Here is a 12373-nt window from a genome sequence, read left to right as displayed (position 1 = left end):
CATCAACAGGTTTGCGGCTGCCTGCAACGAATTTGGCCTAAACATCAGCCTCAAGAAAATGAACATCATGGGACAGGATGTCAGAAATGCTCCATCCATCAATATCGGCGACCATGCTCTGAAAGTGGTTCAAGAGTTCACCTACCTAGGCTCAACTATCACCACTAACCTGTCTCTCGATGCAGAAATCAACAAGCACATGAGAAATGCTTCCACTGCTATGTCCAGACTGGCCAAGAGAGTGTGGGAAAATGGCGCACTGACATGGAACACAAAAGTCCGAGTGTATCAAGTCTGTGTCTTCAGTACCTTGCTCTACGGCAGCGAGGCCTGGACAACGTATGTCAGCCAAGAGCGACGTCTCAACTCATTCCATCTTCGCTGCCTCCAGAGAATCCTTGGCATCAGATGGCAGGACTGTAACTCCAACGTATACACCCTACTGAGCCAGCAGCGCTTGAGATGGCTTGGCCATGTGAGCTGCATAGAAGATGGCAGGATCCCCAAGGACACACTGTACAGCGAGCTCGTCACTGGTATCAGACCCACTGGCCGTCCATATCTCCACTTTAAAGATGTCTGCAAAGGCGACATGAAGTCCTGTGACATTGATCACAAGTCGTGGGAGTCAGTTGCCAGCGATCGCCAGAGCTGGCGGGCAGCCATAGAGGCAGGGCTAAAGTGTGGCAAGTCGAAGAGACTTAGCAGTTGGCAGGAAAAAAGACAGAAGCGCAAGGGGACAGCCAACTGTGTAACAGCCCCGACAAACAATTTTTTCTGCAGCACCTGTGGAAGAGTCTGTCACTCTAGTATTGGCCTTTATAGCCACTCCAGGCGCTGCTCCACAAACCACTGACCACCTCCAGGTGCTTACCCATTGTCTCTCGAGACAAGGAGGCCAAAGAAGAATGGATTTTGGAATATTCCATGAAATTGAATGCAAAGCCTCCACACTTGCATATATGCCAAAGTGACATATCTTCAGAGTTAAAAATTTGGAGCTGGCTTACATAAGAACATAAAGATATTAGTAACATGAATAGACTATATGAGTCACCAAGATGTCCTTCTCATAAAGCTGCATCCCATTTTGCATACGTAACTGATTTTTCTTTCTCATTCCTATTTCTGCACTGAGACTGTGCTCCTCTACGTACAACAGAGTTATAACTTCTCTAGAATAGTATATGCGGTGGCAGTGCATTTTACCCAAAGGATCTTGCTACCAGTGAAGATGTACAAAACTGGAAATTAATAATTCAAGTGGGTGCAAAGCACAGTATATTGTACATAGAGATCAATTAATGTCCAAGGAGCTTGATAATGAATGGCCAGTACTCAGACATTCTTTTAGAATGAGTTTTGGAAATCAGTATTCAACATTAAAAGAACAGACAGGATTATAGTATGAGAGTACCATAGTTAACAGCACAGAGGAGGCGACTTGGCTTATCATGTCTGTGCTGGAACTTTGTGCCAGCAATCCAAACTAACCTACTACCCTTCTGTCTCCCCATAGCAATTGATTCAGTCAATTCAATTTTCCCTGAAAAGATGCAATGGTCTCTGCCTCAAATACTCCCTGTGGCAAACCATTCCATGCTTCAATGAATATCTGCATAAAGAGATTTCTCCTAACCTCTCTCCTCAATCTCTTTGTGACAGTTTTAAATTGATGACCCCTTGACACTGACTCCCCAACCAAAGAAAATAGTTTTTTTCCCTGTTCACTCCATCAAAACCTTTCAAAACTTCAAAAAACTCCACCAAGTCTTTTAGCCCTTGCTATTCCAGTGTAAATAGTCCCAGTATCTCAAGTCTTCTCATAACTACGTTTCTCATCCTTGCTATCATCCTGGTAAATCTTCATTGTATACACACAGTACTTTTAACTATGGCCTAACCAGTACCTTGTATAAACCTAGCATTCCTTTGCACTGTCATCAGCCTTTCCTAGTCCTTTCTTAACCACCCCCTGTGCACTGCCTCCTCAGGTTTGGTTGTTTGCTCTTCACCCCCACTCCTCTCCCTGCTACCGGGAAATGGGCAATTCGTGTCTAAGGCACTTGAAGTGTGAACCGCAGCTGCTGCACAGGCAGCATGACCTTGCATCATTCCAGCCACTGTGCAGGTGCTGGAAGTGGCAAATGTACTGCCCTCCTGAGAGACAGCAGTATCATGTATACCAATTTCCAGCTATGCCACTCGACTCCCCACTAGCCCAGCATGACCACTGCTCTGTGGGAGGAAAGATTTAATAGTTCCTGATGCCTGGAGCTATCTTAAATTATTTTAATCACACTGACATTGAAAACTACAGCAGAGTCAGCCCATTTCATATTGGCTGGGTGGGAACTACAATTTGTCCCATTTCTACTTTGGAAATCTAGGCTGTTGACTTGCTGTGTACTGTTTTACAGGTGAAAGTTACTCTCTGGTATCTTTTCCAAGTGTGAACCTCAACAGTGTTGGTAGGCTATTTGACCAGAAGGGGCATCATAACTGTACCCCACTTTGTCTTTTACCTGTTGTCCATTCATTTATATTTCACACAGAGGTGACTGGATAACAATCAGTGACAAGGGCAAGAATCCTGTCCGGTTTTCCCCTCCCTAACCCAGGGCACTAAGGCCGACTGTCAGCCCAGCTCACACCATTAAGCACACCCTGGGAATAAACAGGAGACCTTCCAGTTCTTCTATTCCTCAGTTGCCCACTGGATTACCTTTCTAACCATCACAGACATTGTAGTCTCTCCACTCAAAGTCTTGAGTCCTGCAATAATGAGGTGTTGAAGCTGTTAAGACTCCGCAAAGACCCAGGAGGCTCAAACAAACAAGTAAAAGCAAGAGTTATTTTGCACACAGAGTTGGAAAGAGTGCTACTTATTGTAACCTTTTGCTTTAAATTCATTAAATTCAGCTAAAGGGTAGAAACATGGTTCAGTAACTCTTTTGGACAAAGAAATAAAAATTCACAATTTTGTGCAACGTGCATTTGGTATCTAGTCTAAGAAACATAAGAACATAAATTGACAGCTGCAGATCAGTCAGTCAGAAAAACTGATAATTTTCAGGCAGGCAACATGCTAATAAAAATGTAAATAAGGTCCACGATTTAACTCAGGAAAAAGACTTGCCTCAAGATACGTGACTTAATGTTGTCCAATAAAATGTTACTGGGAAGGGAAATAGAGGTCGATCAGCAGCTGATGAAGAAAAACACGTTCATGTTTTGGGTGTTGCTGGGAAGTCATTATATCTGGACTGCCATTTGCCTTTTCATCACCTCGAGCAGGGCCAGGGCAAAACTATACTTGTGTTTTTTTTGTCGCTGATTCCTGATCCAACTCTGTTGTAAGCTGAGCATGAATTCCTGATCTCATAATAGTTTTGTAACATCAGGACCTCTCACCGACAGTGTGCAGCAGACTTGGACCCCCTGCAGCAGCAGAAGATAAGAGCTGCACACAATATCAAGGGGCATAGCATGGGAAGATGAGTGTGTTCCTTAAATTGGGGGGTGGGGGTTGGGGGAAGTAGTAGTTCAAGAAGAAAGACCACCATCACCGTCTTTTCACGAGCAACTAGGGATGGGCAGGAAGTGCCAGCCTTGCCAGCGACTCCCACATTACGAGAATTTTTTTTTTAAATTGGGAATGCTGATCCCCAAGGTCATTAACATTTTCATTCTGACCAATTGAAATAATTACATGCCCTGCATTACTCCCCTTCCCTTTCAGATGCTGATCGACTTTATCATTTGCAGCATTTTAGTCATAGAGTTGTACAGCATAGAAACAGGCCCTTCGACCCACCGCGTCCATGCCGACCATAATGCCTATCTCCTAATCCCACCTGCCTGCATTAATTCCATATCCCTCTATGCCTTGCTCATTCAAGTACCTGTCCAGATGCCTCTTAAATGTCGCTACTGTTCCTGCCTCCACCACCTCCTCTGGCAGCTCATTCCAGATACCCACTATTCTTTGTGTGAAAGATTTACCCCTTTGATCCCCTTTAAACCTCCTCCCTCTCACCTTAAATCTATGCCCTCTAGTTTTAGTCACCCCTACCATGGGAAACAGACTCTAGCTATCTACCCTATCTATGTCTCTCATAATTTTATATATCTCTATCATGTCCCCTCTCAGCCTCCTTTGCTCCAGGGAAAACAGACCCAGCCTATCCAATCACTCTTTATAACTCAAGCCCTCCAAACCAGGCAACATCCTTGTGAATCTTTTCTGCACCCTCTCTAGCTTAATCACATCTTTCCTGTAGTGCGGCGACCAGACTGCACACAGTACTCCAAATGCGGCCTAACCAACGTTCTGTACAACTGTAACATGACGTCCCAACTCTTGTACTCAATGCCTTGGCCGATGAAGGCAAGCATGCCATATGCCTTCTTCACCATCTGTCTACCTGTGTTGCCACTTTCAGGGAACTATGTACTTGCACCCCAAGGTCTCTCTGCTCAAGAACACTCCCCAGGGCCCTGCCATTCACTGTATATGTCCTGCCCTGGTTTAACATCCCGAAATGCATCATTTCACACTTGTCTGTGTTAAATTCCATTTGCCACTCCCATGCCCACTTTCCCAGTTGATCTATATCCTGTTGTAACCTTAGACAACCTTCTTCACTGCCCACTATACCACCAATTTTGGTGTCATCTGCAAACTTACTAATCATGCCCTTTACATTCACATCCAAGTCATTAACATATATGATAAACAACAGAGGGACCAGCACCGATCCCTGCGGCACACCACTGGTCACCGGCCTCCAATCTGAAAAACAATCCTCCACTACCACCCTCTGCCTCCTATCACCAAGCCAATTTTGTATCCAATTTGCTAGCTCACCCTGGATCCCATGTGTTCGAACCTTCTGGACCAGCCTACCATGCGGGACCTCATCAAAGGCCTTGCTAAAACCCATGTAGACAACGTCCATCGCTCTGCCCTCGTCAATCCTCTTGGTCACCTCATCGAAAAACTCATCAAATTCATGAGACATGATTTCCCACACACAAAGCCATACTGACTATCCCTAATCAGACCATGCCTTTCCAGATGCATATAAATCCTGTCTCTCAGAATCCCTTCCAATAACTTTCCCACCACTGATGTAAAGCTCACCAGCCTGTAGTTCCCTGGCTTATCCCTGCTGCCCTTCTTAAATAAAGGCACAACATTAGCTATCCTCAAGTCTTCCGGTACCTCACCCGTGGCTAACGATGATACAAAAATCTCTGCCAGGGCCCCAGCAATCTCCTCCCTTGCTTCCCATAGCATCCTAGGATACACCTGGTCAGGCCCTGGGGATTTATCCACCTTAATGCGCTTCAAAACCTCCAACACCTCCTCCTTTGTAATGTTGATATGCTCCAGGATATCGGTATTCCCTCCCTTGACCTCACTAGCTTCCATGACCTTCTCCACGGTAAATACGGATGAGAAATATTCATTTAAGACCTCGCCCATTTCCCGTGGTTCCACACATAGATTGCCACACTGATCCTTAAGGGGAGCTACTCTCTCCCTAACTACCCTTTTACTCTTAATATACTTATAGAATCTTTTAGGATTCTCCTTTATCTTATCTGCTCATTTTCCATTTTTATTTTACATTTCCAGTATTTCCTTTTTAATTTAAACCTTTGCTATTTTAGAAATGGTTATTCTGGTTCTGCTTTCAGGGAGTGGGGCAGTCCAGGAACTAGAGCTTGCAGTTGTCTTAACACAAAAGAATCATCCCCCTTATTCCTAATGATATAGATATGAACCGACCTTTTAAAAGAAAAAGTAGAACAGCTTTTAAAGTGGAACTAAAATACTTTGATCTTATTTGAAAGGCTCCTACATTGGTTTCCCATAGCAAAAGCAATAAGCGATATATTATTTTTCTTTTAGAAACATAATACTTTCTTATTGTTGCATCTTATTCCCCTGGACTGAATGGAAGAATGGCTATTGTCAGAAAAGGAACTCAAACATCAGTAAGATTAACTATTATGTTCCCATGTGGGTCTGTCGTGATGACTTTGGCTGCACATCAATGTACACTTTAGATTATGCATGTCAGATACTAGAAGCTGAATTTTCTAAGCTCACCGCCGAAATCGGCGGCAGGCAAAATGGCAACCCGCACGGAGAGCCGCTCCGATTCCAAGCACGGAATCTCATTTAAATAGACGAGGCAGGCCGCCCTCCCCGATCACGTGGAGGGGGCTGACAGTCTGTCCCCAGGAATGGTGTCAGCTGCCTATGCGCGGGCACTGACGCCATTTGTGAAGGGGTGTCAGCCTTACCGGGTAATTTAAATATTTAAAGAGAAATAGAATTAAAATAAATAAAGACATCTCTTTTCCCCCTGTCCCACTCCCCCATAACAATTAATTTAATTATTTGCCCTGACCCCCAAAAACACTGACCTTTACCATCTGACCTTCCACCCCCCCCCCCCACAACGGCACAAACTTTCAACTACAACCTATCCCACCATCCCCTACACTCATGACACTAATTTGACCCCTCCCCCCAATCACCCTGCACCGATAAACTTACCTCCCCCTCTCCCCACAAGTGTTCCGCCTCGTTTCCCCGGATGGGGATCTGAAAGTGCCGGCCGCCAGGCTGAAGATTGAGGTAGGACATCAGGTGGTGATATGAGATTAACCAATTCACTTATTTTACTTTATTTAGATATTTAAATTGCAGTCCTGTCGCCAACTGGTGGAGGATTCACCATGAGGCCTCGCCACCACTGGTAATATCGGGTCGGGCACTGCCACGGACCTGATATCGAGGGCTCCTTAAAATCCAGCCCTAGGATACAATATGCCCGTGTAGAAAGATTGTTTTTACCATAGTTTTGTTTTACAGATGTAAATCTAAGCAAAAGATGATTTTCTATTTATTGCAATTTGGATATATTAATGGATTCAAAAGCGAGCTAATATAGACCATTAAACAATGTTGACCCTATTTAATTCCACACGGACTAATGTACTAAGTTGGAAATGTGAGTTTATTATTATTCTATAATTGACTTTGACATAAAAACAGCATGGATATCACAGTGGTAATTTTGTCAGTATGCAGGGAATCTCCCTTGCTGTCAGGGCAAATTGGAAAATACTTCCCACTGTTAGTCCTCTGTTTTGTCCGTCAACTTTTCCAACCAATTAACCTCAGTTAAGCGTTCGTTCATATTTCTAAAGTTTGCTCCAAGCCAGTGTGAAGGCCCATGTAAGTACTAGATAACAGGGTCTTCAACTCCTCCCAGTTCCAAACACAGCTTTGAATGTACAACAGGGTGTATTTCATAATGATGAATGGCGATAAAACAAAATAGCAACTGCAACAACACACAGCCTTTCACATATGCTTAGTGTAGATAAGTCACCTGGTCTGGATGGCTTGCGTGCCAGGTTGCTAAAGGAAGTGGGGATGGAGATAACAGAAGGGCTAATCTTCCAATCTTCCCTGGATACAGGGGAGATGCCCGAGGATTGGAGAGTGGCAAATGTGACAACCTTGTTCGAGAAAAGGTGTAAGGACAGTCCTAGCAACCACAGGGTGGTCAGTTTAACATCAGTGGTGGGTAAGGTTTTGGAAACAATAATCAGGGAAAGTATCAACAGAAACTGAGAGATGTTTGAGTTAATTCAGGATAGCCAGCATGGATTTGTAAAAGGCAGATCATGCTTGACTAATCTAACTGAATTCTTTGATGAAGTAACAGAAAAGGTTGATGAAGTGAATGCGATGGATGTTGTTTATTTGGATTATAAGAAAGTATTTGATAAGGTACCACATAAAAGGCTGGTTAACAAAGTTGAGGCTCATGGAACAGGAGGCTCAGTGTCCAATTGGATAAAAAATTGGCTTCTGGACAGAAAATAACGAGTTGTACTAAATGGTTTCTTTTCAGACTGGAGGATGGTAGACAGTGGTGTTCCCCAAGGGTCAGTGCTGGGACTACTGCTTTTATTGCTATATATAAATGACTTGGATTGTGGAATATAGAGCAGAACCTCAAAATTTGCTGACGACACCAAACTTGGAGGTGAAGCAAACAGTGAGGATGATATGAACCACCTGCAACAGGGCATAGATAGGCTAGCAGAATGGACAGAGAGGTGGCAGATGGAATTTAATACTGACAAGCGTGAGGTGATGCATTTTGGCAGCAGGAATAGGGACAGGTAATATATACTTAATAGCTCAGTTCTAAAGAGTGTACAGGAACAGAGGGACCTGGGGGTGCATGTGTATAGATCTTTGAAGGTGGCAGGACATATTGAAAGTGTCTTTAGTATAGCATATGGGATCTTGGACTTTATAAATAGAGGTATTAAGTACAAAAGCAGGTAAGTTATGCTGAACCTTTATAAAGCTCTGGTTAGGCCTCAACTGGAGTATTGCGACCAATTCTGGTCACCACACTTTAAGAAGGATGTGAGGGCCTTGGAGAGGGTACAGAGGAGATTTACTAGAATGGTTCCAGGGATGGGGGATTTTAGTTACAAGGTTAGTTTGGAAAAGCTGGGTTTGTTCTCCTTAGAACAAAGGAGATTGAAGGGAGATTTAATAGAAGTGTGCAAGATTGTGACAGGCCGAGATAAGTTAGACAAGGAAAAGCTGTTCCCATTAACAAATGGTACAAGGTCTGGGGGACACAGATTGAAAATTGTGGGCAAAAGATGCAGGGGGAATAAGAGGAAGCACTTTTTTGCACAGTGGGTGGTAATGACCTGAAACACGCTGCCCAAAAGGGTGGTGGAAGTGGAGACAATCAATGACTTCAAGAGGAAGTTGCATGGCCACCTGAGAGAAATAGACTTGCAGGGCTATGGGGATCAAGCCGGGTGTGGGACTGACCCGGCATGAACCTGATGGGCCGGATGACCTTCTTTTGTGTCATAAATGATTCTTTATACCTCGAGCAAGCTCACCATCATCCAGGACAAAGCAGCCCGCTTGATCAGCACCCCATCCACCACTTTAAATATTCGCTCCCTTCAGCACTGGCACACAGTGGCAACAGTATATACCGTATACAAGATGCAGTGCCATAACTCACCATGCCTCCTATCGACAGCACCTTGCAAACCCACGACCTCCAGCACCTCGAAGGCCAAGGGCAGCAGATGCGTAGTAACACCACCATCTGCAAGTTCCCCTCCAAGCCACACACCATCCTGACTTGGAAGTATATTGCCGTTCCTTCACTGTCACTGGGTCAAAATATTGGAACGCCCTTCCTAACAGCACTGTGGGTGTACCACCACCTTTCTCAAGGGCAAATAGATGGGCAATAAATGCTGGCCTTGCCAGTGATGCCCACCAAACAATAAAAAAAAAGGGGGCAGCCAATTAACACACAGCAAGTTCCCACAAACAGTACTGCAATAATGACTAGATAATCTGTTTTTGTGATGTTGATTGACAGACAAATATTGTCTAAGACACTTTGGGTAACTCCCCTATTCTTCCTTGAAAGAATGCCATGAGATCTTTTTAATGAGAGAGCAGACAGGACCTCAGTTTAACATCTTAACTGAAAGACAACACCTCCAACAGTGCAGTGCTCCCTCAGTACTGCACTAGAGAATTAGCCTTGATTTTTGTGCTCATGTCTGGCTTAGAGGTGAAAGTGCTACCTATTCAGCCATGAGTTAAAGGCAGATAAGAATAGTACTGGCGTGCTTACAATGCATCCCACAATCACATAGACTAGTGATAATCATGGACAATTGGACAAGATGCCAAAAATAAACCAGTGAAAGCACTCAGTGGAGAGGGGAAAAATAGTGGGCCGAATGAGTGAGGAACAGGGCGGTGTGTTGGGAGGATTTCCTTCTACTATAAATCCACCGGGTTTCTTGCAATTTGTGCTACAGATGATAAATCGATAACCTGAGCACAACTTAAGGTAAATATATTTCTAAGTCAATGCTGAATGTTTTCTCTTAGGAATTAATTTTGCTTGATCTTTAATTTAGAAAACTTCTTATGTGAACCAATTTCTAATTGAAAACAAATTCACACAGAACATTGGGGACTGAAAATTTATCAGGTCTTAAATGAAGACCTTCATATTGTACCTTTCAAGCCAGCTTTCTATCTGCTGCCAGTGCTCTATCTTCAAGATAAAGTACAGCTAACATGCTATTTTTAAACTTAATTCATCTAAGACTTCAAAACATAGTAGATTAAACCATTTTGATAAAACCACATATACATGTTGTTGTTTAATCTGGGATTTAAAATTACAGTTGACCTATAAAGTGGTGACTATGAATAATTATGATTTACAAGACAAATTACAAAAACTATGTTGCAATGATTTTAATATTAAAAAAATAGATTTTGTAATACCTGAAAAGGTTGATTTTCCTCCTGAACCCTTTCAACACAGTGTGATTTGCAACTGCCTCTAGCTTCTGCTCCTGATCTGAACTGATTTTCCAGGCTGACCTGATTTCTTCCACAGTCCCCAGTAGGATTCGAGGCAGGCCTCGGGTCCAATCGAGTACCCTGCAATCAACGAGATTCTTTTGGGACTTAAAAACATTTTAACACTCCTTCCCATGCTATGCGAACCCTGGATTCCAGAAACATTGGAAAATTCCAAGGACCCAGCATTACTCTGGTGCAAATGAAGGGAATGTATGACGCATTCTCATTTGCAATTCATCTCAATTTACCAGTCTATGTCTGAGCAGAGGTGGAGTACACCTATTACCACGTCTAGGAAATTCTGGAAATGATGGCAGTTGGCGGGGAGCCAATGAATCAACTCCCCACCTAGTTGTGCTCCTTGCCCACTGGAGTTCTGATGATGGTTTGGTGTAACTGCCAGAGGAACAACTACCTTAAAGTACCTTAATATTATAATTAATATATTATTCAATGGGGAAATAATTCCACCACTTCAAGTTTTCAGAGCTTCCTACTGGCATACTTTTGTGCTGAGTTGAAAATAGTTATTTGTACAGCTTCTGCAATGGCACAGTTGTTAAAGCCAGAGAACATTCAGCAGTTTGAACATGTTAGTCCAAATTTCAATCCTTGGCCTGGGCTGAGTTAGCTAATCTTAATTGGCTTGTTAGTTCTCAGTTCCCTTGGGGAGGAGAACATCAGCCAGGATTGCTGCTGCTGACTGCAATCCGATGATCATAAGAACTAGGAGCAGGAGTAGGCCGTCCGGCCCCCCGAGCCTGCTCCGCTCCCTGCTGGAAAGCATGCACTGGGTGAAGACAGGGTTGCACAGTGTTTAAATCAGCTGCTAACACTTGGGATCCAATTTTAACTCTGTGTAACTGAATAGGTTTTGAGTGAGTTAGGATTGGGCCCTCAAAGTTGAAGCTCGTCAAAGAAGAATGCCACTGGGCCAAGGTACTGTGGGATGCCTGGCATTTGTGGTACTGCACCCTAGCAGAAGAGAAGGAAGAAAGAAAAAAAGTAGAAGAAATTTTGTAATTTAAAGAAAGGATATACCATCATATTAGAAGACCAGAAAGTACCATTATCATACTTAATAGCACTGAAACCCCACATTCTGAAATACTGTACTCGACACATCTCAAAGATACCAGTGTTTCTCAATGAGCAGCATTCAAGGATGATTAAACACTTAACAATAGGCCGTTGAGACAGTACTTTGAAATACTCGTTGACAGGCACACGATAGCTAGTTGACAGATGCAAGTAGCAGTGCAGAATATCTGCGCTGATTTTTGCACGTGAATGCTAGTAGACGAATGACAAGATGACCCCTGGATGGTTTAAAAAACAAGGAGCTTCAGGACAATTAAGGTGCCAAGATATTTTATTCCAAAAGGGAATAAGTTTTAAAAAAAATTAAATCAGTTTGATCAAAGCTTGCTCTTCTACAAAAAACTATAAATTTAAGTTCTTTCTGTCTTTCTATCCAAATATAGTCATCTTTCTTTAAGCGTCGTGGTCGTATTAATACATTAACTGTTCACTGTAAAGAAATTAAACCATAAACACAGGTGCTGTTTCTGTACATAAGCTGCTGGTGAATTTCGACTTATATTTTAAGTTTTGATATTCATATCAAGTCATGGGCTTAAATATTCCCAGAAGCTCTATGACTCAGATGAATTGTGCTTTATTTGAATGTAAGATGACACAGAAATTTAATGTTTAGCTCTACTTTGGGGATTTTCAAGATAATATGCCAAAGTCTTTTTTTAAACCTTCTTACGTATAAACCTGGAAATTATTCTCAGTGATGTATTCTCAGTTGTATCCAACTCTTCCTTATGCCATTTTAAGATAAGTGTGAACTGGTTACTTTATTTGACTAAAACAGTGGAGAGAAAAATTTAA

At 42.9% G+C, this 12373-nt stretch overlaps 1 protein-coding gene across 2 annotated transcripts in view; it reads right to left on the bottom strand.

Annotated features, from left to right (window-relative positions):
• Positions 1-12373, bottom strand: part of znf385c (zinc finger protein 385C) — a 273245-nt gene that overhangs the window by 150994 nt on the left and 109878 nt on the right. The window lies entirely within an intron of this gene.

The sequence above is a fragment of the Heterodontus francisci genome, chromosome 33 (genome assembly GCF_036365525.1).
Source record: "Heterodontus francisci isolate sHetFra1 chromosome 33, sHetFra1.hap1, whole genome shotgun sequence".
NCBI lineage: Eukaryota > Metazoa > Chordata > Chondrichthyes > Heterodontiformes > Heterodontidae > Heterodontus > Heterodontus francisci.
This window is presented reverse-complemented; position numbering and strand designations above follow the sequence as displayed.